Here is a 25,241-nt window from a genome sequence, read left to right as displayed (position 1 = left end):
TTACCATGTAAGGTAACATATTCACAGGCTCTGGGGATTAGGATGTGGCTATCGTTTGTGGGCCAGTACTCAGCATATCACAGGAGTATTCTAGAATCTTCTCATTAAAATTCAGCATTTCGCACCAGAGGGCAGACAGCAGAAGCAAGAAGAACTACAGTCCTGCAGCCTGTGGAACAAAAACCACATTCACAGAAAGATAGACAAGATGAAAAGGCAGAGGGCTATGTACCAGATGAAGGAACAAGATAAACAACTAAATGAAGTGGAGATAGGCAAACTTCCAGTAAAAGAATTCAGAATAATGATAGAGAAGATGATCCAGGACCTCAGAGAAAGAATGGAGGCAAAGACAGAGAAGATGCAAGAAATGTTTAACAAAGACCTAGAAGAATTAAAGACCAAACAAACAGATGATCAATACAATAACTAAAATGAAAAATACACTAGAAGGAATCAATAGCAGAATAATAACTAATCAATAGCAGAAGAATGGATAAGTGACCTGGAAGACAGAATGGTGGAATTCACTGCCATGGAACAGAATAAAGAAAAAAGAATGAAAAGAAATGAAGACAGCCTAAGAGACCTCTGAGACATTAAATGCAACAACATTCACATTATAGGGGTCCCAGAAGGAGAAGAGACAGAGAGAAAGGACCCGGGAAAGTATCTGAAGAGATCATAGTTGAAAACTTCCCTAACATGGGAAGGAAATAGCCACCCAAGTCCAGGAAGTGCAGAGAGTCCCAGGCAGGATAAACCAAGGAGAAACACGTTGAGACACATAGTAATCAAATGGACAAAAATTAGGGACAAACAAAAATTATTGAAAGCAACAAGGGAAAAATGACAAACAACATACAAGGGAACTCCCATAAGGTTAACAGCAGATTTCTCAGCAGAAATTCTACAAGCCAGAAGGGAGTGGTATGACATATTTAAAGTGAAGAAAGGGAAGAACCTACAACCAAGATTACTCTACCCGGCAAGGATCTCATTCAGATTTGACGGAGAAATCAAAAGCTTTACAGACAATCAAAATCTAAGAGAATTCAGCACCACCAAACCAGCTCTACCACAAATGCTAAAGGAACTTCTCTAAACGGGAAACAAAAGAGAAGAAAAGGACCTACAAAAACAAACCCAAAACAATTAAGAAAATGGTCATAGGAACATACATATTGATAATTACCTTAAACGTGAATGGATTAAATGCTCCAGCCACAAGACACAGGCTTGCTGAATGGATACAAAAACAAGACCCATCTATATGATGTCTACAAGAGACCCACTTCAGACCTAGGGACACATACAGACTGAAAGTGAGGGGATGGAAAAAGATATTCCATGCAAATGGAAATCAAAAGAAAGCTGGAGTAGCAATACTCCTATCAGATAAAATAGACGTAAAAATAAAGAATGTTACAAGAGACAAGGAAGGACACTACATAATGATCAAGGGATCAATCCAAGAAGAAGATATGACAATTATAAATATATATGCACCCAGCCTAGGAGCACCTCAATACATAAGGCAACTGCTAACAGCTCTAAAAGAGGAAATAGACAGTAACACAATAATAGTGGGGAACTTTAACACCTCACTTAAACCAATGGACAGATCATCCAAACAGAAAAGTAATAAGGAAACACAAGCTTTAAATGACACAAGAGACCAGAGAGATTTAATTGATATTTATAGGATATTCCATCCAAAAACAGCAGATTACACTTTCTTCTCAAGTGTGCATGGAAAATTTTCCAGGATAGATCACATCTTGGGTCACAAATCAAGCCTCAGTAAATTAAAGGAAATTGAACCCATATCAAGCATCTTTTCCGACCACAACACTATGAGATTAGAAATGAATTACAGGGAAAAAAGCCGTAAAAAACACAAACACATGGAGGCTAAACAATACATTACTAAATAACCAAGAGATCACTGAAGAAATCAAAGAGGAAATCAAAAAATACCTACAGACAAATGACAATGAAAACACAAAGATCCAAAACCTATGGGATGCAGCAAAAACAGTTCTAAGAGGGAAGTTTATAGCTATACAATCCTACCTCAAGAAACAAGAAAAATCTCAAATAAACAATCTAACATTACAGCTAAAGGAACTAGATAAAGAAGAACAAACAAAACCCAAAGTTAGCAGAAGGAAAGAAATCATAAAGATCAGAGCAGAAATAAATGAAATAGAAACAAAGAAAACAATAGCAAAGATCAATAAAACTAAGAGCTGGTGCTTTGAGAAGATAAACAAAATTGATAAACCATTAGCCGGACTCATCAAGAAAAAGAGGGAGAGGACTCAAATCAATAAAATTAGAAATGAAAAAGGAGAAGTTACAACAGACACCACAGAAATACAAAGCATCCTAAGAGACTACTACAAGCAACTCTATGTCAATAAAATGGACAACCTGGAAGAAATGGACAAATTCTTAGAAAGGTATAACCTTCCAAGACTGAGCCAGGAAGAAATAGAAAATATGAACAGACCAATTACAAGTAATGAAATTGAAACTGTGATTAAAAATCTCCCAATAAACGAAAGTCCAGGACCAGATGGCTTCACAGGTGAATTCTATCAAACATTTAGAGAAGAGCTAACACCCATCCTTCTCAAACTCTTCCAAAAAATTGCAGAGGAAGGAACACTCCCAGACTCATTCTGTGAGACCACCATCACCCTGATACCAAAGCCAGACAAAGATACCACAAAAAAAGAAAATGACACACCAATATCACTGATGAATATAGATGCAAATATCCTCAACAAAATACTAGCACACAGAATCCAACAGCACATTAAAAGGATCATACACCATGATCAAGTGGGATTTATCCCAGGGATGCAAAGATTCTTCAATATATGCAAATCAATCAATGTGAAACACCATATTAAGAAATTGAAGAATAAATACCATATGATCATCTCAATAGATGCAGAAAAAGCTTTTGACAAAATTCAACACCCATTTATGATAAAAACTCTCCAGAAAGTGGGCATAGAGGGAACCTACCTCAACATAAAAAAGCCATATACTACAAACCCACAGCAAACATCATTCTCAATGGTGAAAAACTGAAAGCATTTCCTCTAAGATCAGTAACAAGACAAGCATGTCCACCCTTGCCACTATTATTCAACATAGTTTTGGAAGTCCTAGCCACGGCAGTCAAAGAAGAAAAAAGAAATAAAAGGAATACAAGTTGGAAAAGAAGAAGTAAAACTGTCACTGTTTTCAGATGACATGGTACTATACATCGAGAGTCCTAAAGATGCCATGAGAAAACAGAGCTAATCAACAAATTTGGTAAACTTGCAGGATACAACATTCATGCACAGAAATCTCTTGCATTCCTATACACTAATGATGAAAAATCTGAAAGAGAAATTAAGGAAACACTCCCATTTACCACTGCAACAAAAAGAATAAAATATCTAGGAATAACCTTGCCTAAGGAGACAAAAGACCTGTATGCAGAAAACTATAAGACACTGATAAAAGAAATTAAAGATGACCCAAACAGATGGAGAGATATACCATGTTCTTGGATTGGAAGAATCAATATTGTGAAAATGACTATACTACCCAAAGCAATCTCCAGATTCAATGCAATCCCTATCGAATTACCAATGGCATTTTTTACAGAAATAGAACAAAAAATCTTAAATTTTTTATGTAGACACAAAGGATCCTGAATCATCAAAGCAGTCTTGAAGGAAAAAAACAGCTGAAGGAATCAGACTCCCTGACTTCAGACTATACTACAAAGCTACGGTAATCAGGACAGTATGTATGGTACTGGCACAAAAACAGAAATATAGATCAATGGAGCAGGATAGAAAGCCAAGAGATAAACCCATGCACCCATGGTCAACTAATCTATGACAAAGGAGGCAAGGATATACAATGGAGAAAAGACAGTCTCTTCCATAAGTGGTGCTGGGAAAACTGGACAGCTACATGTAAAAGAACAAAATTAGAACACTCCCTAACACCATACACAAAAATAACATGGTTTTAGAGACCTAAATGTAAGACTGGACACTATAAAACTCTTAGAGGAAAACATAGGAAGAATACTGTTTGACATAAATCACAGCAAGATCTTTTTTGATCCATCTCCTAGAGTAATGGAACTGAAAACAAAAATAAACAAATGAGAACTAATGAAACTTAAAAGCTTTTGCAAAGCAAAGGAAACTACAAACAAGAAGAAAAGACAACCCTCAGAAAGGGAGAAAATATTTGCAAATGAATCAATGGACAAAGATTAATCTCCAAAATATATAAACAGCTCATGTAGCTCACTATTAAAAAAAACCAAACAACCCAATCAGGAAATGGACAGAAGACCTAAATAGACATTTCTCCAAAGAAGACATACAGATGGCCAAGAAGCACATGAAAAGCTGGTCAATATCACTAATTATTAGAGAAATGAAAATCAAAACTACAACGAGGTATCACCTCACACCAATTAGAATGGGCACCATCAGAAAATCTACAAACAACACATGCTGGTGAGGGTGTGGAGAAAAGGAAACCCTCTTGCACTGTTGGTGTGAATGTAAATTGATACAGCCACTATGGAGAACAGTATGGAGGTTCCTTAAAAAAACCTAAAAATAGAATTACCATATGACCCAGGAATCCCACTACTGGATATATACCCAGAGAAAACCATAATTCAAAAAGACACATGCACCCCAATGTTCATTGCAGCACTATTTACAATAGCCAGGTCATGGAAGCAGCCTAAATGCCCATTGACAAATGGATAAAGAAGATGTAGTATATACATACAATGGAATATTACTTAGCCATAAAAATGAACGAAATTGGGCTTCCCTGGTGGCGCAGTGTTTGAGAGTCCGCCTGCCGATGCAGGGGACACAGGTTCGTGCCCTGGTCCGGGAAAATCCCACATGCCGCGGAGCAGCTGGGCCCATGAGCCATGGCCGCTGAGCGTGTGCATCCGGAGCCTGGGCTCCGCAACGGGAGAGGCCACAACAGTGAGAGGCCTGCGTACCGCTAAAAGAAAAAAAAAAAAAAATGAACGAAATTGGGTCATTTGTAGAGATGTGGATGTTTCTAGAGACTGTCATACAGAGTGAAGTAAGACAGAAAAACAAATATTATATATTAATGCATATATGTGGAGTCTAGAAAATGGTACAGATGGACCAGTTTGCAGGGCAAAAATAGAGACACAGATGGTAGAGAACTAACATATGGACACCAGTGGGGGAAAGTGGCAGGGGGTTGGTGGTGGTGTGATGAATTGGGAGATTGGGATTGACATATATACACTAATATGTATAAAATGGATAACTAATAAGAACCTGCTGTATAAAAAATAAATTAAATTAAATTAAAAAAAAACAAAAACTCAGTGTTTCACTGAGTGTTTCACTGAGGCTGTGTCTTTGGGCTCTGCCCTTCACAGTTGTCTCCTCAATGCTATAACTTTATTTCTCTTTTTTTTATACCCGCTTCCTATTCCTTTCCCAGGATGAAGCATTCTCAATCAATGTCATTGAATCCCAAATGCTATGGACTGTGCTCCTCTTCCTTCTCCCCTTAGGTGAAACAGGAATGCTAGAAGGAGTAATAGAAATGTCCTTCCTCTTTCCTCAACTGGAATAGGGCTCTCACCTGGAGTGCACGCATTTGTCATGAAGAGGTTCTGGGAGTATTTCATAAATATTACTTATCCTTTCCCATTCACCTGCCAGAGACACAGGGTTTTTCTCACATCTTCAAAATGAGAATCTGGTGGGGTTCCTGAAGGTAAAGCTCATAAAAAAATGTAGGGGAGTACCCTGAGACTGAGGTCCCCAGGCATTTTTGCTTAATACTCAGCCACAAGCAATTCTCAAAATTACTGTTACAGTGTTCTTACCAGTGCATGGCTCCAGAAGCTTTTGGAGGGAGCCTAGCTGTGTCTTTCTGGATAGGACTGTCTCTCCAGATTTCATAAAGGCAGCATCAGTTCTCTAAAGGGTCCAAGAACAGCCTTTGGTTTTCCGTTTTTCCAGCTTTTTCTTGTTTTTAAGATTGAAGTGATTAGTCCCAAGCTCTTTATATGCTGGAGCTGAAATCCAATGTCCAAGATTTTCACCATTATTTTCACTAAGGCTTTGAGCTAAGTCATTGGTATCTCTTAAGTTACTGTATCAGTCATGTACCAGCTGGGAATGAAAATAAGGAAAGTTTCTCACGTCAGTTAATAGAGAGATGGAAGAGAGCTTGGTCCCAACCTTCTGCTTTTCAGATGAGAAAATTGATCATAGGTGAGGGAAAAAGAGTCAATTGAAAACATACAGTGAATTCCATCTATATTTGTCACTGAGACCAGCTTAAAATGGTCTAACTTCTGGGACTATTTAAAAGCAGATTTCCAAAGGATAATTTGCTAAAGATGAAATGTCAAACATGCCTTATGTTTGACATTTATGACAACATAAATGTCAACAACACTTATGACACAGAGCAGGTACTCAATAAAAGTGTTTTATTTTTGTTTTAAAATGAATCCATGAAATAAAGAGGTCATTGCATGACCTCTTACACTCACCTCTATAGGTAGTCAAGATCTTTTCTACTATGAACAGTAAAACTACAGTTACATATTTCATCACAATTTAAAAATTTCAAAAACTACAATTAGAGATTGGACAAATCTGGTTAATGGTAAACTCACGCTAGGTTAATATTTCTTTCCCTTTACTTTCTTTTTTCATAAAGTTACAAAAAAGAAATGTTATACTTGAAGGTCTCCATTGTAATATTTATATGAGTTATCAACTGCTGCGTAACAAATCATACCAAACTTAATGGCCTAAAACACACATTGTTATTTCTCTTGAGTGTGTGTATCAACAGAGTGGTTCTTGTCTTAGCTTGTCTTATTTGTGAATCTGCCAGCAGCTGTGTGTCAGTCAACTCTGCTGACTGTAAATTACTCATAGATGGCCTCAGCTGGGCCCTCTCCATAAGTAATTTGATCCCCCAAAAGGTTAGCCCGGGCTCTTGACATAGCCAATGATTGGGTTCCAAAGGAAAGTGAGCAAAACACCTCATTAGGCCTCGATTTAGAATGACTGCACTGTCACTTCCATTATATTCTCTTAGCCAGCGTCAGTCAGAAGGCCACATTCAGGGGACAGGGAACCAGAATTTACCACTTGACGGAAGAGGCAGCCAAGTTGTATTGCAAAGGGTATGGATATAGGGGAAGATTAAGAATTGCGGCCAGTTCTGCATTTACTCTACGAGCTTCTAATAATAGAACAATTTCTCCTAATTTTCCAAAATGCTGTTTGGCATTATATTGTATGGATGCTGAGTTTAGAATTAATGAAAAGGTGAAAGTGGGGTCACTTCTCTGGTCAAAGTATATTCAAGAAATGTATTCAATCACCAATTTTCTGTAAGCAAGTCACCAAGGGGCCCGAGTCTCTGCTGCACTGAGGAGGGGCATCTGCTGAGCACCTCACACCTTCCCAGGTAGATAACCACGGCCTGGGATGACGGTGTCTGCGTTGGGTGGCCAGGCGATATAGACATCACTTTGGAGCAGCAAGTTGCAAACATGAGACCCAGATCATTCCTCTGACTTTATAACTGACTAATGAATCTATTAATAAAGCATGCAATTTGTGTATCTAGGATTCAAAGTCTTTCTCTTTCTGAACATCTTTGCAAACTGAGCTAATGGCCAACAAGACTTTCATCTACATCACATCATTTGATCCTCGAAATAGCCTTGCAAGCTGAACAAAGGCTGTCACCCCTGTTCTGTAGATCAGATCATGGAGGTATTTCAGTTTAGCTAAACTCATACATGGGTTAATCACCAAACCAGAGCTCTCGCTGAGTTTTCCCAACTCCTAGGCTCACATTGATAGGGGGTTATATTCCTCTCAAGCACTTCCCTCTGAATTTCAGAAAATAGGCAAGTTTGGGATTGAACACTTCCCTGATGAGCCACTGTCTCAGCTACCACGTGTTGTAGCCACCACCACTGTGGGCTTTAAAATGCATTTTTATAGACTGATTCATTTACTCCATTATTCTAAGTGGGCCTCAGGGAATTTTAAGAGAGAAAGAAACACAAAAATAGACAACAAATCCAAATTCTGTTACATTTGGTATAAAGAAAAGAATTAATTTTCCTCTCTTCCTACCCAGTAAAGATTTGAAGCCACAAAGAGCCCTCATTAACCTCCTATCTTACCCTTATAATTATCAATAATAATAATCAGAGCTGCTGGGTCAGTGCTTCAAGGATTAAATTATGAACCCAACGTTGATAATGTTATTATTCATAATAATGATGGCATGATTAGAAGCTGCTTTTACATTTTCACCTCCCATCCCACACCTCCACTGATTAAGTCTATAATGCACCCTATTTAATTAAGTATCTTTGCCCTTATTTTGCTGATGGTAAATTAAGGCACACAGAGGTTAAATGCCTTTCTCAGTACCACTGAGAGAGGTTGTTTCTGGACCTTGGTGTCTGAGCTTTGTAACCCGGGAGGCTTGGAGGAATGAAAAGAGCATGAATTTAAAAATAATACCAACCAGGATGTGAAGCCTGGTTATGCTACTTTCTAGCTCCTTGACTTTGAGCAAGAGATTGACTCTCTGAGCCTCAGTTTCCTTTTGGGTAGATGGCCTGGCAGGATTATGGTAAAGAAGCTCCTGGCCCTCAAGGAATTTGATTGATTGGGAGGCATTCAGTTAAGCACATTTTATTTCCCTTCCAACTCATTACTAATGTCGAATGAAAAAAAAAAAAATGCACAACCGAAAAGTTGAGAATTATATTTTTGAGAATTATATTTTATTTGGCAGAAAAAACTGAGGACTTAAGCCCGGGACACAGCCCCTCAGCGAGCTCTGAGAGATTGCTCCAAAGAGATAAGGGAGGAACCAGGATATATAGGGGTTTTTGCAACAAAGACCAGGTAGTCTGTTAAATAAAGAAAACCAGGTATCTCTAGTTAATGAACTCAGCACTTTTCTTTGTATGGGAAGATGCAAGAACCTGGGCTCATCGAAATCATTCCTTTGATATGCATCTTAGCTGTCTAGGGCCAGTATCCTGTGCTCTCCCATCCTGAGTCCCTCAGGGTACACCATTGCGGGTGGTCTCAGTGGCTGAGGGCTTGGCGAAGGGCAGTCTGTTACTCTCCATAGGGGGTGGCGGTAGTAACTTGATGGCTGTAAGTCCTTTGTTTGTTGATATGGCAGGCAACATTTTTCACTCACACTACGAGTCTCTTCAGATATAAAAACTCAACAAAAATACCAATTCTTGAAACTGCTAACCCCTTAGTCTACTCTTGCATTAATCTAGCACTTATTTACTGAATACATTTTGTGGGCAAGACACAGTTTTCAGTGTAACAGAGAAATGTTTTTGTAAATGTGGTCTTTAGACTTAACAATAGGATCACCTGGGATAATTGCTTATAAGATAGATTCCCAGGTGCCATGGGAGATTGACTGAATCAGAATCTCTGTAGGTGGAGATCTGCAATCTCCAAGTGATTCATCTGCACCATGACATTTTATATGTACTATAATAACACTTATAAGCTGCAGTTCCTATTTTCCAGGGTCCTAAAGAATAAGAAAGGAAAGTTATGTGTGCAAATTAATATAGTAAAGTATATGAAATGATCAAGTACTCTAAGGAATGTTCAAACGAACTGCTAGGAAATTTGGGGCAGGTGAGACCACTTAATCTCAAAAGTGATCAGGAATTCCCTGGCGGTCTAGTGGTTAGGACTCCATGCTTCCACTGCAGGGGGGCCCAGGTTCAATCCCTGGCTGGGGAACTAAGATCGCACAAGCCTCGCAGTACAGCCAAAAAAAAAAAAAAACGTGATCAATAAGTTCTCCAACCAAAAGGTGATACAAGTTGTCCATGAAAGTGTGACCATGATAAAGATTTAACCTTTTACCTTTGGCCAAAGCTAGTCTTTACAGAATTGTAGGTGATTGTCTTTACCCAATGGTGGCCTCTGGCATCATGGCAGGAACAAATTTGGCACTTATCCATCATGCAAATCTTGGGCCTTTTTTTTTTAAATAAATGTATTTCTTTATTTTTGGCTGTGTTGCGTCTTTGTTGCTGTGCGTGGGCTTTCTCTAGATGCGGTGAGCGAGGCTACTCTTTGTTGCGGTGTGCGGGCTCCTCATTGTGGTGGCTTCTCTTGTTGAGGAGCACGGGCTCTAGGCGCACGGGCTTCAGTAGTTGTGGCACACAGGCTTAGTTGCTCCGCGGCATGTGGGATCTTCCCGGATCAGGGCTCAAACCGGTGTTTCCTGCACTGGCAGGCGGATTCTCAACCACTGCACCACCAGGGAAGCCCCAGGGCCATTTATTTTTAATGTCCAGAATCCTGAAATTCAAAATCCATTCCTTTTGAACTATTGTCAAAGTTATCGATTCCAAATTCAAAGGCTAAGAATTGATTTTTTTGTTGCCTACTCTGCTGGAACAATGCTTCCCTGAGGGTGTGAAAATGGAATGCCCCTACGTATGGTTCCAGGGGATGGCCACAGTATGTAAGGCAATGTGAGGCAAAAACATGTTAGTAATTCAAAATATGATCCCACTCTATTGATTATTAAAGAATGATTTCCCCATTGCATCCTTTGTAATCTTCCCTCATTTCAGTAGCTCCAACACCATAACAACACAAGGTGAACTCCACAATCATAATAATAAGAGCTAATACTTCTCATCTTCTAACCTGTGATAGGTGGTGGTCTACATGATTCAAATATATTATAACTGATTTTCTCATTAATTAATTTAAGCTGTGAGGGAATGCTCAGAAGAGGCAGAGAAGCAAGACCATAAGAAACCACTGCCTCCAATTCAGAGATGTTTGTACTCAAACGTCTTGTCCAGAAAGTTTTCTTCTCTTTTTGACTCTTGGCACCTTGTGATTTAAAACACCTACCAGAATTTCTGGAATATGCCCACCATCTTGCTGCAAGTGGTATCCATCTGGTCCTTGCTCATATCTTACCTTAATTGATTAAACATAAAGTAAAAATACCTAGATCCTACATATCAACTAGGAGACAAAGTAAAATGTTCTAAGAAAAACAGAGGTGAAGGTTTCTCAACAATGTCCCTATTGAATTAATATTTAAAATGAAAGGTGTTAGAAGGATGAAAAAAAGTTCTTATTTCTGGTGAGTAAAGATAAGGAAGAATGAATGTTAGCTAAGGCTGATATTCCCCTAGATCCTTGCCACTTCTCTAACTTTGAGTGTGTATTTTCTTACTCCCGTGAACAGGCAGGAGGATGGGTATACAGTGGACCCTTGGCATACCCAAGGATGTGGTACCCATATGGAACAGGTTCAACCAACTACAGATCAAAAATATTTGGGGAAAAAAATTCCAGAAAAACAAAGCTTGAATTTGCTGCACTGACAACTGTTCACATAACATTTGCATTGTGTTTATAAAATTTACATAGTATTTACATTATATTAGGTATTATAAGTAATCTAGAGATGATTTAAAGTACATGGGAGGATGTGCATAGGTTATATGCATAGACTGTGCCATTTTCTATAAGGGACTTAGGCATCCACAGCAGATATTGTGGGACAACTATAATTTGAAAACCTGGAAATGTGATAAAAGAGGATATTCCAAAAGGAGGGAACAATCTGGATATAAAAAGGCATCATCACCTCCAACAGCATCAGTGCCATCATCTACCCTCTACTGGATTTTTCTATGTTTCAAATAATACCACCTTATTTATTCTACACAGAAGACCTACAAGATAAGCATCACTTTAAACATTCTGTAAATGGTGATCCTGAATTTCCAAGAGATTGAGTTCCTTCATTAAGGAAATGCAAATCAAAACCACAATGAGACACCACTTCACAGCTACTAGAATGACTGTAATTTAAAATGTTTAATTAAAAAAAAAGAAAATAGCAAGTGGTGACAAGGACGTGGAGAAGTTGGAACCCTTGTATTACATTGCTAATGGGAATGTAAAACAGTACGGCTGCTGTGGAAAACAGTGTGGTGGCTCCTCAAAGAGCTAAACTTATGGGAATTCCCTGGTGGTCCAGTAGTCAGGACTCCATGCTTCCACTGCAGGGGGCACGGGTTCAATCCCTGGTCAGGGAACTAAGATCCCACAAGCTGCGCGGCACAGCCACCAAAAAAAAAAAAAAAAAAGCTAAACTTAGAATTACCATATGACCCAGCAGTTCCACTTTCCAAGTATATACCCAAAATAATTAAAACAATGACTCAAACAGATACTTGTACACCAGTGTTCATCACAGCATTGTTGGAGGAGGTAATCAAGAGGATGTGACTGCCAGTTGACCCAGGAGCTGGACCCAGGCAATCCTTACCCCCTCCTATCCTCGGAATGTGCATTCTGCACACAGTTCCCACAGTGGGTGCTGCTTTCAAGGATGTAGCCTTGAGAGAGCAACGTGATGTTGAGACCATCTGTACGGTATACATGACTGAACCCCGTTAAGACCTCTATATAAACTTTCAAGAGTCTGGTGGACAGGTGCAGAGATCTACTTGTCTTGCAGCCACTCAAGACAAGCCTTGTATGTAAGTTCCCTTGCACTGCCACCTACCAACCTGGAGGGGTCTGCCTCTTTCTCTGCTCTCTCCCTGCCCTCTGTGTATGGGGGTGAGTTTCAGAATTCACCTGGGAAACTCCTGAGGTTTCAAGCCAACAAGTATCATTGTCAATAGTCAAAAGGTGGAAACGACCCAAATGTCCACCAGCGGATGAATGGATAAACAAACTATGGCAAATTCATACAATGGAATATTACACAATGGAATATTATTCAGTCTTTAGCACATGCCGACACATGGTACAAGATAGATGAATCTTGAAAACGTAGTACTAAGTGGCACAAACCAGACACAAAAAGACAAGTATTGTATCACTTAAAGGGAATAAGGCAAACTCATAGAAACAGAAAATATGTAGATTAGAGGTTACCAGGGGCTGAGGGGAGAATGAATGAGGGGTTATTATTTAATGGGTAGAGAATTTCTGTTTGGGGTGATAATGTTTGGAAATAAATAGTGGTGATGATTGCACAACACTGTGAATGTGATCGATGCCAATGAATCGTACATTTTAAAAATGGTTAAAATGGCAAATTTTATCTTATATATATGTTACTACAATTTTTAAAAAGAAGAGGTAGAGTTACTTACCAAAGTCACACAGTGAGTAGGTAGCAGAGGTGAGAGGCAAAGCCATATCTGTCTAAATCAGATATCTTACATACTAGATTGTTCTACTTTTCTATACTCATGAACTTAGGGAAATTGCAGATTGCAATGGAGACACATACATTAATTCCTTTATTTTGTGTAGAAAAACTCTCTTTAACTCTTGCTTTCTTGTTCCCTGCATCTAGCAACTTGGAACAAATCATCATTTTCCATGACCTTAAATCTTGTAGTTTAAGAATCTTAACCCCCATTCCTCCATCACCCCAACTGCTGAAAATAACAAGGTTTGGATATATTTTCATTCATTTCATAGCCTTACAGGAACAAAGACATTGTACCATGTTAATGACCTTTCTATTTTCTCTGTTTATCTTTTTTAAAAACATCTATCAGTCCTGATTCTGTGGGAGATTTCAATGCTATGTCATTGAAACTTTGCTATTCTTTGAATTTGAAGGGGATAAAATATAAACTTATCAGGCTTTTCTATGTGGTCCTCACTTTAGAATTTAGTATAAAAATAGTAGCAGTTGGAAAACCTAGCCTCTGGCCTATTTTCTCCCACTGACTGGCTGGGGACCTTGGAAAAGTGACTGACAAATATTCAATGCTGAATAAATAACGGTGGTTGTTATTGTTATTACTATGATTATTAAATGTCAGTGATACCTTAGTCGCTGTATCCATAAACTAAAGAAGTTTGATTTGATGATTTCTAAGGACCCTTTCTGCACGTGTTTTCCAGAATTCTAATTTTTTATGAAAAACATTAGGAGAAAATGAATCTGCAAATCTCTCTCTTCTAACCCTCTTCTAGTTCCTCATTGCGGGAACTTTTTTTCTAACTTTCAAAGGTTGCTTTTGTTGTTAACCATAACTTATTGTTTTCCCACACTTGGTCAGATTTTTCTTCCCTGGTCTCATTACCCCTCAGGTGAAATTGACACTTTCAAAGCTTGGTGAGTGGAGTGTGAAATAATTAAATTTGACAAGCCTATTGCTTCAGATTGAGTCCAACTCTCAAAAAGTGGGATTGATTTTCCTCCAACTTAGGATAAGAAATGGGTCTGACAAGTTACCACTCAAAAGGAGGCTTTTCAGAGAATTTCAAGCAGGTGAAAGTTGGGCTTATATTGAAAACTGTCCTCCCTGCTATGATGCAGAGAACAGTGAGTCAACTATGTAACTCATCTACATAGAGCCAGAGCTGTCATTTGTACTAATTAAGGGAAGGCCAGTCTAAACTCCAGAAGTGCATGTTTTAGAATTTAATTCAAGTCCCTATGGGGACATGTTGATGGAAATAGAAAAATATTCATTGGTAACTAGCACATAACGTGCTAGTTATAACACAGTGCTTGAAAATTGTTCTCTTAAGGAGTCTAATCATTCTGTGGACTCTAGATCAGTAAGCTTTAACTTACTTGCAAACTTTGCAGATAATGCAAAGAATTTTATCCACTCTTAGTGGACCCCTGAAATAATAGCATTAAGTGGAATGGCTTTTACTCAGCTTCTCTTGTTTCCATATAAAGGAACTTCCATTAACATATTATTCTTGGTCTTTCTATACCCCCAGGGAAGTGGCTTATCTGATTGGTGAGTTCTGCCCCCAAAATGGGTATGTAAAGCTCCTCAATTTGCATCTTTGTTTGTTTGTATTGTTTTTTTCAGGTCTGCCTGCCTGTAGGGAGGGTGCATGTTCAGCTGCCCTTTGTCATGTGCTGAGCTTAGTTGAGCACTGCCTGGAGGACTGTGATTGCCCACTGTACCAGTGACTGGGCAGGTAAGCTTAACTTATTCAGAGATAAAGTGTTGGTAGGCCCACCTGGGCAACAGACCCAAAGCCACATCGTCTAAGAGCTTCGACAGTAACAGTGGTGATAGACTGATTTTTCTCTTGGTTCCTGTGCCTACCTCTCAATTGGTTCTAAACACGGGTGGAAAATAAGATGTCACTTATTGGAACAAACATTATGTTCCATAGTGATATACAGGGCATGAGCCTAAAATTAGCTCATCGTGTCTCTGTGTGGACGGGGAGAGACTGAATATGTATATTTTGCACACATTTGTGTAAAGGTCACAAAATTAAAGGTTAGGTGATCCAAGTTCAAGTTGAAACTCTATCTAACTAGAAAGGCATCGTGGATGGATTCTGGAGCCAGATCTGCCTGGATTAGCATCCTACACCTGCCAAGTAGTATATAGCTTTGCTAACTTTGGAAACATTCCATGACTTCCCTTTATCTCCTTCCCTCTTCTAAATGGGAGAGAATAATACCTACTATGTGAGGCTGCAGTAAGGATTAGCTGTGACGGTATGTGTAAAGAATGTGACACGTATTTTGCCTTGGAAAAATGGCTTTCCCTCTGACAGCCTCTGTCTCTTCATTTGCAAAAAATAAGTGGCAAGACTCAGATGTTTAAAACGTTTCTGCAAGTCTGATGGTCTATGATTCTGTTCTGAAGACTCTGAGAGTAAAAAATCATGGTGCCTGTGAGTTTGTGTGTATGTGTGAGTATGGGGTTTATGTCTGTGACCCACAAATTCTTGCTTCCTCTCTAGATCTCCAAAATTTTACCATTACTGGAAAACACCAACAGAGGGCATCAGGATTTAATTCTGGGTGAGTTGTTGCTGGAGGCTGAGGTTCTGGTTGCCTGACAGGTCTCTAAGCAGAGCTCTTTCCCCAAAGGCACGATAAAGATCTCACTCTCCTTCTGACACTGCAGCAACCTCAGCCCCTTCCTTCCCATCTGGCGCTGGGGTACATGCTCTGGCTTCTGTTTCTAGAGTTTCTTCCCCAGGGGTATCTGCCTTTGCCTGGTAAGGGTGCTGACGCATTTATGGAAACAGAACAGTGATTAATGACATCTGAGCTCTTTCTGCTGAGTGCTGAACTGAGATATGCGGGTCTACCCAAGGGCTGCTCTCCTGTCTAAAATGACACCAGGGAACCTTCCAGCAGGCATACAGAGTAGGGCGGGCAAAGCAGAGAGGGGAGTAAGGAGGGAACCCAGGCAAACAGGTGGTCCGCTCTGTGCTTCAGTGTACCCTCTTGCTAAAGGTGTAATTACACTTCACTCCGGGGACACTTCCACATCACACTGAAGGAAAAGGGCTACGTTTGGAGCCAAGTGTCCTGGTATGATCTCTGTCACTAAATGTATTCTTACGGCAAGAAACAAATTCCGAGCTTCATTGTCTTAATCTGCAAAATGGGAATAATCCCATCACAACTTCCTTGTGGGATGGTGTTGAGAAGCAACGGGGAGGAGGCATGAAAAGGCATTTTGGAGAAGTGTGAAATGTCTACATAAAGGGTAGCCTATCGAAAGCACCTTTAGGTCTTGCAATGATTCTGGTGGTGGTGGCAGTGGCATTAGTCATGTCAGTTGGGTCGTAACCACACTCAGAGATGCTGGGAGGGGTTGCCATTCAGAGTGCCAGCTGTGGAATCAGATGGTCTGAGTTCACATTTCGTCTTGCCGTTCACCTTGCAAATCACCTGTAATCTATAAAGAGGGAATAATAGTCATAGCACCGACCCCATGTTTTGTGAGAAACATACCAGATGTTGCACGTAAAGCACTTAGTACATGTCCTGGAATTGAGTGAATGCTTAATAAATTGTAGTGATCATTTTTATCATAATTATTGTTTCTTCCTGGTAAGAGGAGACATTCCTGAAGGATGTCCTAATGCCTCACACCTGGAGAACCTTTCCAGATGACTGTGACTCGCAAAGGCTCCCCGTTTCCCTAAACTGCCTTAACACTTAAAATCTGTGCCAGCAGCCCCCAGGCACAATCCCACCTTACATGGCCTGGAACATCTCATAGCAGCTTGTATAATTCTGTCCCCACTTGGCATCCTAGTTCCTGCATGCTGGACACTGTGAACCCCTCTCCTCTCCTTCAGCACCCAAAATATTTATATTCTCATCTAGCATTATAGTTGCATTGGTTTGCAGATATGCAAATACATCCAGGGCCACACACTCACACTGGCTGACTCTCTGCATTTGGTCTCTTTCCAGAGCAGGACCCAGGGGGAGTTTGAGCTGGAGATGCCCTGGGGCCAGGCCTTGGGCCAGTGTAACTGGGAATTAGCCATGCCTTTGCTGCTGTGTCCCTGGACCGTGGGATGGGCCTATGCTCTCAGATGCTCCACACTAGAGGGACTTCGGTGGCAGGTCAGGCCGTGGGGTCTGCTTAGGTGTCTGCAGGCTGACCTGATGGGAGAGGAAAAGAACAAAATGAGATCCGTTGTCACAGCAAGGGAGTTCTTCTGTATAGACATGTACCCGGGGATCAGCTTGTGGTCCAGGAAATGATTTCCTCTAGCAGGGCACAAAAGAAAGAATGGTGAGCAGTCTTGAATCTCACAAAAAAAATTATAAAAGGAAAGAAACAGCCACAACAATGAAAATAATCCGAATTATTTATCCTGCTAGGTTGTAATTACTTGGCCGCTCCCCCGCTCATTAATAAGAGCAAACATTGACTTCGCCAGGCACTGAGCTAAGCACTTTACACTTACAACTTACAGTAGTGCTGTTGGGTCTCTTATTGTGTCTGTTTTTTTAAATATGAAAAACTGGAACTTGGGAAGGCCCAGCGACTCTCCCTGAGCCACAAAGCAAGCACATGGCAGAGTTCAGGCTTTAACCTCTGTCTTCTGCTCCCTCCTCCTCCCCGCCTGTGCTTCCTGCTGCCCAATCTGTAAAATGTGACTGTCATTCCGTTGAATTAGATCAAAGGTGCCTCCAGCTACCTGATCATCAGCATTTCTCAAGGTGCTCTTGAAAAGTGCAAAACCCAGGCCTCTAGAGTCTTAGGTGAGACTCGCAATGTGTGTTTTTTCACAATGCCCCAGATAATTGTGTGGACCGGCCAGGGCCTCATCTAAGGGGATCCCAGAAGACACAACCAGGTTCAAGATTCCATACTTCTTGTGTCTTTTACCTCTCGGCTGGGAAGTAAGAAAAGGGGGTTGGGCCCCATGTAGAGACAGCTGAAATAGGACCTGGAGCCAGTCTCAACCCTTCCCCCATGGGCCTGCCCATAAATATCACCCTTTTGGGACTGGAGCCAATGTAGATCAGAAGCATTTTCCCCTCGAAGCATCTGATGTCTGGATATGTCAGCTAAGTGGAGCAGCAAGACTGTACAGGCTTTGCTGGTTTTTGGATGGCAGCAGCTCGTCTGGACTCACAAGACATTAGCTACCAGCCTTTGCAAAGTCGCTGTGCAAAGATCATTTTCTCTGAGCGCTTATATTTGGCCCATCTAGAGAGTCAGTCGCTGGTATCCTCCTCCTCCTCCCACATCCACTTGGGCCAAACTTATCTTCCTAAATTGTTCTCCCAAAGCAAGATTATCATCTGAGATTAGCTGCAAGATCTGGGATCTAGTTCCAGCTCCGCCTGTGTCTGTGTCCTCCAGACAGGTTTCTTTCCTTGTTCCTAGATCCTCATATGACTTCTTGAACTGCAAAAGGGGTAAGGAAACTAATGCTTGTTCACTCAGCTGAGATGCAGACTCAAGTCACTGTAACCTAGTGTTTAAGGGCAGAGGCTCTGAAATTCACATCTTGAGGTCACATCTTCTCTCTGCCACTAACTGGCTGTGCAAGCTGAGGCTAGTCAGTTTACCTCCCTGGACCTTACTTTTACCATCTGAAAATTAAGGATAATAACAGTACCTAAGTTATAGAGCTGTTGGAAGGATTAGATGAATAACATACATAAAGTGCCTGGCATTTAGCAATTAGTAACTATTATTGTCATTACTATTATTAAATAAGCATATAAACAGATAACTATACTCTAGTGCCATACATATTTGAATAGAAAGTGCAGGGGTCTCTGAGTTCCTGATAAATGATCCAAACCAAGCCCAAGGTCCCAAAAAACTCCTCTGGCAGGGATGTTAGGCTCAAGTTGTTGTAAAGATTGAGTTGTGGCTTTCCAGGCAAACGCCAAAGAGACTTTCCCAGGCAACATGGATTCTCCGTGGCAATACCGCTGAACCCATCCCCAGCATCTCTAGCTTTCTTCCTTTTCCTGGCATGTGCCCAGACGTTCCACCTCAAGGTCATTGTACAGCTGCTTTCCCTCTGCCCACCCCCACTCATCACCAGGTGAGCCCTCTCACTGTCCCTCCCACCTGACACTGCACTGCTGAGGCCTGTTTCTGCCCTCTGCTCCCAGCGCTGGTTTCCCTATTCCCTATGGACTTGCACTCCCCTCTTGAATGCAATGGAAGCCCCTGATACTGAGTTTGCCTGGTAATGAACTTGTCTATTTCTTTAGGTTCAAGCACCTCTGTTTTATTTCTGGCTATTCCGGGCAACTGTCCACTCCCATTTGGATTCTAACCCACTCTCTCAAGATACCCTGGTGTCCACAGACGTGTGCTCTGGGAATAAGGCATCCCGGGTGAAAGCATAGCTGACAGGGGTCTTCCGAAGTCAGAGAATGGTACAAGGCACTTGGAAAAAAATCTTTTTCATTTGTTTGCTTATTTAATCAGTAAATATTTATTTCACCAGGTGTCACAGTAAGAACTGGGATATCATTCTGAAGAAGGTCTATTGGCCCAACCCTGAGGAAATGGATAGGACAAATAGGAGGACAGATAGCCAGATAGAACAACTTATAACATGGAGTGAAGGGGAAGTTCGGGGGCTGTAGGGGCACAGAGGAGGGCGTACTGTCTCATTCAGGGTTCTCAGCTGAAAACAACTCTTTCAGCAGAGAAAGAATTGAGGAAAGGAATGAGTTAATGGTGGCCTGCAGAGAACCAGCCTTGTCCACCACACAGCACCCAAACCACAGTGTGGGGATGTGCCAGCCCCTGACCAAAGATGGCAGCACATCCCACTGGCCCTGGGTGCTGGACACCAGAACTCCCTCTTCCTGTGGCCTGAACCCCAAATGCTTCTACTATCAGCCTCAGCAGGAAAGAGAGTTTGTACAAATCTCCTTCCTCACGTTCCTGACTTTCTACTCAAGGTTTCACTTGGGTGTGCCCAGTTGGTCAGGCTGGGACTGTAACCGATCAAATTGGAATAAGGCAGGACATTGCCCAACCAGGGTGTGTGTGGTGTGTGTGTGCGTACATGTGTGTGTTCCAAAGCTGCTGAGTAGCAGAAAAAGCAAGACAAGGATCCATTACAGATCCCCACAGGAGAGTTTGTGGGGGGCGGATAGAATGTGGAAGGGAACATGACCAATTTCTCAGAGGCATTGATCTCTTAGCTGAGCTCTGAAACAAGGAAAGAAATTAGCCAGGTAAAGACAGGCCTGGGGGAGTGTTCAAGACAGACAGAATAGCAGGTGCGTATGCTTGGAGATGGAGAACAGCAATAGTTCAGTTTATCTGGAATAAATTTGGATGGGGGCATGGTCAAAGTTGAGGTTGGAGAGGTCAGCAGAGCCAAGCTCCTAAAATCTTAAATCTCCTGGGCTGAGAAGCAGAAGCAAAAAACAAGGCAGCAGTGTTCTTTTGAGAGACCAAAAAAAGATGGTTACACATTCCAAGACTATCTCTGTAAGTGTCTCTGATGTTTCATTTCTTCTTTTATTGAAGACTCTTCATTGCAGCTCACTTAAAAACTCCCTGTAAGTAGAAATCCCTCACCATTGTGGAGAATTTCTTCCATAATATCACACAGGCGTGGGCTGTTTATGGAAGCATGAAACATTCCTTGCAGGAGACGTTATTTAGCGTTCATGATGGAAATATTATCAGTCTCCCTTTGGAAATTAACACAAGAGCTGCATTCTTCTGCCTCTGGTCTGCAGGTTCGCCTTGCACCTCTTGACCTGTGCAAGGCACAGTTCATACCCCATCTCCTGCATGCAGACTTCCTCAGCGGCACCCATCCTTTCTCATCTGACTTCCTCTGGCTTTGAGTACCTCATGTTCTCAGGTGCATATATTACTAACTTTTAACCCTCTTGCAATGAAAAGCAAAAGGAACTCTTACTACTTTTCACAAGTTGAGATTCCTTTTTGTGAGTTCTCTCCAGAGGAGGAAGCTGGAGCATAATCTGGGTATCTAGATTTACTGTTTTATGGAAAATAAAAGCTCCTCACCAGAGCTCCTTTGCACACAGTAGGCTTAGTTTCCATGCCAAATTAATATCCAAGCCAATGCAGAGCCCCACAGGGAAGTGTTCTTTCCCTGAGACAGAGTCCACCACAATAAGCAATGCAGGGGTGTGACATCACGCCTGCCTGTCCAGCTATTCATCATGGCAAGTCACGGGATTCAGAGGGGAGAGATCATTGTTCCAGTGCTGTGTAAATCTCTTCTGTTCTTGAACCTGGGCTTTGTAGAAATGAGTGAACAGGCATCTACAGAAGACATCATTTTCTTAGTTATGTCTCTATTTGATACTAGAGAGATTGCATTATCTCTTTAAATCACAATAGGACTGTGTGAAAATCACTTTCTCTAAGCCATTTATTTGCCTGTAAAATAAAGAGATGACAAGGAAAGCATGTTACTTCTTCCATGAAACGCTGCCTCTTAAGAGCTCAAGTCCGGAGCCCTTTCCTCTAGGTAAATATCCCAACATCTGGAAAAGTGATCCTCTGATAACTTTTGATGGTACTTTTGCCTCAGGACCCTTTGAAGTGCACCTTATATTGGTTGAAATCAAAGGATCTGAAACGTCATGGAGACCTGGAAATTCAGAATTGGCTTCGAGTACCCCGAGAAGAGGGACTAAGAAGCCTGTAGGATCCAAAGCTACTTTCTCATTTTTGTTTTATTTTGTTTCTCTTCTCTGCTTCTCTCTTGCTTCTTGTCCTTCCTCCTCAGTCATAGCATCTTCTGCTTTCTGCTTGTCCCTGGCTCCTGGTGGCTGACAAAACCCCCAGCTCTCTATTCCTTTTTCAAAAGCAGCACCCACCTTACTGAGCTGATTCAGCTCAGCTGTGCTCATTCATTAAGCGTTATATAAAGGTAGCTTCTCTAAAATGGGATATGGACAGAGCAGAATTTTCAACCTGCATTAGTCATCTATTGCTGCATAACAAATTACCCTAGAATTCTGTGACTTAAAATAATAGTAAATATTTTTTTTATCTCAGTTTCTGTGGGTCAGGAATTTGGTAGCAGCTTAGCTGAGGTTTTATCTAAAAATCCCTCTTGTGGTTGCAGTCAAGATGTCAGCTAGGGCTACAGTCACCTGAAGGCTTGACCAGGGCTGGAGAATGCACATCCAAGGGGGCTCACTCACATGCCTGAAAGTTGGTGCAGGCTTTGTCCAGCAGGCCTCAGTTCCTTCCCATAGGGGCCTTTTTGTGAGCTTCTTGACTCTCTTCGTGATATGACAGCTGTCTTTCCCCTGTGTAAGCAATTGAAGAAAGACTATGAGGAAGCTGCAATGTCTTTTATGACCTAACCTCAGAAGTAGCACACTGCCGTTTTCTATAGTATCTTATTGGTTACACAGGTCAGCCCTATTCATGGTCGGAGAAGACCATGCAATGACGTAAATACCAGGTGGTAAGAATCACTGGGGACCACCTTGGATGCTGGCTACCACAAGAGCCAGCACTAGAACAGGTTTCCAGGGACAGAGATGCAATATCTTCATTGAATGGCTCATACCGTTGTTTCCCCCTGGGTGACCAAGGAGCTCTCTTTTAGCTACAACCTGAATATTTTTTGCTTTAAATTCTGAATTAAAACCAACTCCTTGTGCCATAGAGTGAGAGATGCTGTACAGCTGGTTAACTACATATTCATGATTTGTAGGACACCGCTCACCCAAGAGATCTGTTCTAATTTCCTTGAAAATGACGTTGCGTGAGCCCCCGCAGAGAGCCATGCCTAGCTCAGTGTGAAGCTCTGAGGAGTGGGTGCCCATATGTATTAATTGATGACACTGATTCATAGGCTGCTGAGTGGAGATGCTCTTTAAATGCTCTTAAAAGAAGGTAGGGGACAAGGCAAGGAAACACATCACTTCCGTGTGGGAAATCTGAACAGTCAATAGCTTTGACATCTGCAACGTTGGCCACTTTCTCAGAATCCAGAGTTGGCAGAAAAAACAAAGAGCTAAATAGAAAATAATAAAAGAAAATTGTATGTGCTCTGTGCCAAAAAAGGAATGCTTCTAGGAAAAAGGTTACATTCTGAACCCTGGGCTGTCACAATAATATGTGCTTCAAAGCCCTTATGAGTGTGGAAAAATATTCTGTGTCAAGACCAGAAGTTGGGAGACCTGGCTCCTAATCTTCAAATCAGGTGCACTGCCTTTGGATTCTCCAATGCAGAGTACACCAGGACTAAAAGCTGAATTTTTTTTTTTTTTTTTTTTTTTGCAGTATGCGGGCCTTTCACTGCTGTGGCCTCTCCCGTTGCGGAGCACAGGCTCTGGATGCACAGGCTCAGCGGCCATGGCCCCCAAAAGGCTTTTTTTTTTTTTTTTTCACACTGTATGTGTATAATTATAAATAGGTTTTTTAGAAGTCCAGATTGGCGTCAGGGCTGGAAACTTGTTGACTTTTCTTCCCATAAGATGAAGCAATGATAAATGACCTTGATTATGTAAAAACTCATTCAATCCTCACAATCCTCTAAGGTAGGTATTATTATTATTTTTTTATCAGCATTTGTCAGATAGAGAAACTGAGTCACAGAGAGGTTAAGGGATTTGTCCAGAGACTTGATCGCAGGTGGCCTGGATCCTGGGTCTAAACTCTCAGTCATCGTGCTTCTATGTTTCTCAACAATACCGTAGTCTTTGCTGCATGAACACCAATATCAATTCTATTGGAATCATAAATTGACACAGATCATTCTTTTTATAAGAATGATATTAGTTAGAACTATTTTGATTCTGAATAAAAGAAATCAGACTCATATTTAACATATGCAAAAGGGGAAATTTATTATAAGGGGGGAGGGGAATGTCTCTTGAGGAAGCCAAGGTCAGGAATGCAGCTGGACATCAGAAACAATGGGAACCAGGAACTGAAACAGCATTAGGACGCTCTCCTTGTCTCTTTTCCTTATTTCTTTCTATTATCACCTACACCTGCTTTCTTCTTCATTCTGTCTGTCTGCAGAGTTACATCTTAAAATCCCTGTTCCTTACAGAGGAGAAGCACATGTCCACAGATTCTGAGCTTTATTTTTGACACACTTGGACCCAAAGAGAGACTAGTCCAGTATTTGCTCCTAATATGTCCATAAAGCCCAATATGAAAGTGATGATTATTATCGTTGTCACGGAGGCCCTTGTGGTGGATAACTCTATTGATTTCTGTGTCTGGTGCTTGGACCAGCTCCTTTGCCCTACCTCCTCAGGTGCCTGAAGTAGGAGCAGCTGCCTTTTAAAGCAAAAGCATTACAAGCGTCCCCAGTCCTTACTGGGCCGGTAAGGAGCTTCCTTGGACCTTTTCAAATCTGTAACTGTCTTCCAGAATTTGATACCTGAAACAGCATCAAGAAGTAGGAAAAGTGGTTATTACTATTCTTTTTCTTTCTTTTTTTTTTTTTTTTTTTTAACAGATGAGGACTCAGGTTCAGAGAGATGACAATACTTATCCAATTTTGCATTGCTCTCAAGTGGTAAAGTCCTTTCTCAACGACTTTTTGTACAATGAAAGCAAAATTCAAAATTCAGCTTTTAGGGCTTCCCTGGTGGCGCAGTGGTTGAGAGTCTGCCTGCCGTTGCAGGGGACATGGGTTTGTGCCCCAGTCCGGGAAGATCCCACATGCCGCGGAGCGGCTGGGCCCGTGAGCCATGGACGCTGAGCCTGCGCGTCCTGAGCCTGTGCTCTGCAGCGGGAGAGGCCACAACAGTGAGAGGCCCGCGTACCGCAAAAAAAAAAAAAAAAAAAAAAAAAAGGAAAAAATGCCTTTTGAGGGTTGAAAGGAGCCATTGTTCCCTGTGATAATGGG

General features: G+C 41.2%; 1 long non-coding RNA gene across 1 annotated transcript in view; it reads right to left on the bottom strand.

Moving 5' to 3' along the window:
- Positions 1-1,505, bottom strand: part of LOC125964675 (uncharacterized) — a 144,914-nt gene extending 143,409 nt beyond the window's left edge. Inside the window, exon 1 of the long non-coding RNA XR_007477913.1 lies at positions 1,133-1,505. This is a non-coding gene — a long non-coding RNA (uncharacterized LOC125964675). The remainder of the gene's footprint in view (positions 1-1,132) is intronic.
- Between the last annotated feature and the right edge of the window lie 23,736 nt (positions 1,506-25,241).

The sequence above is a fragment of the Orcinus orca genome, chromosome 6 (genome assembly GCF_937001465.1).
Source record: "Orcinus orca chromosome 6, mOrcOrc1.1, whole genome shotgun sequence".
NCBI classification, from domain to species: domain Eukaryota; kingdom Metazoa; phylum Chordata; class Mammalia; order Artiodactyla; family Delphinidae; genus Orcinus; species Orcinus orca.
The sequence above is the reverse complement of the archived record's forward strand: the minus strand, read 5'-3'. Positions and strand labels throughout refer to the sequence as shown.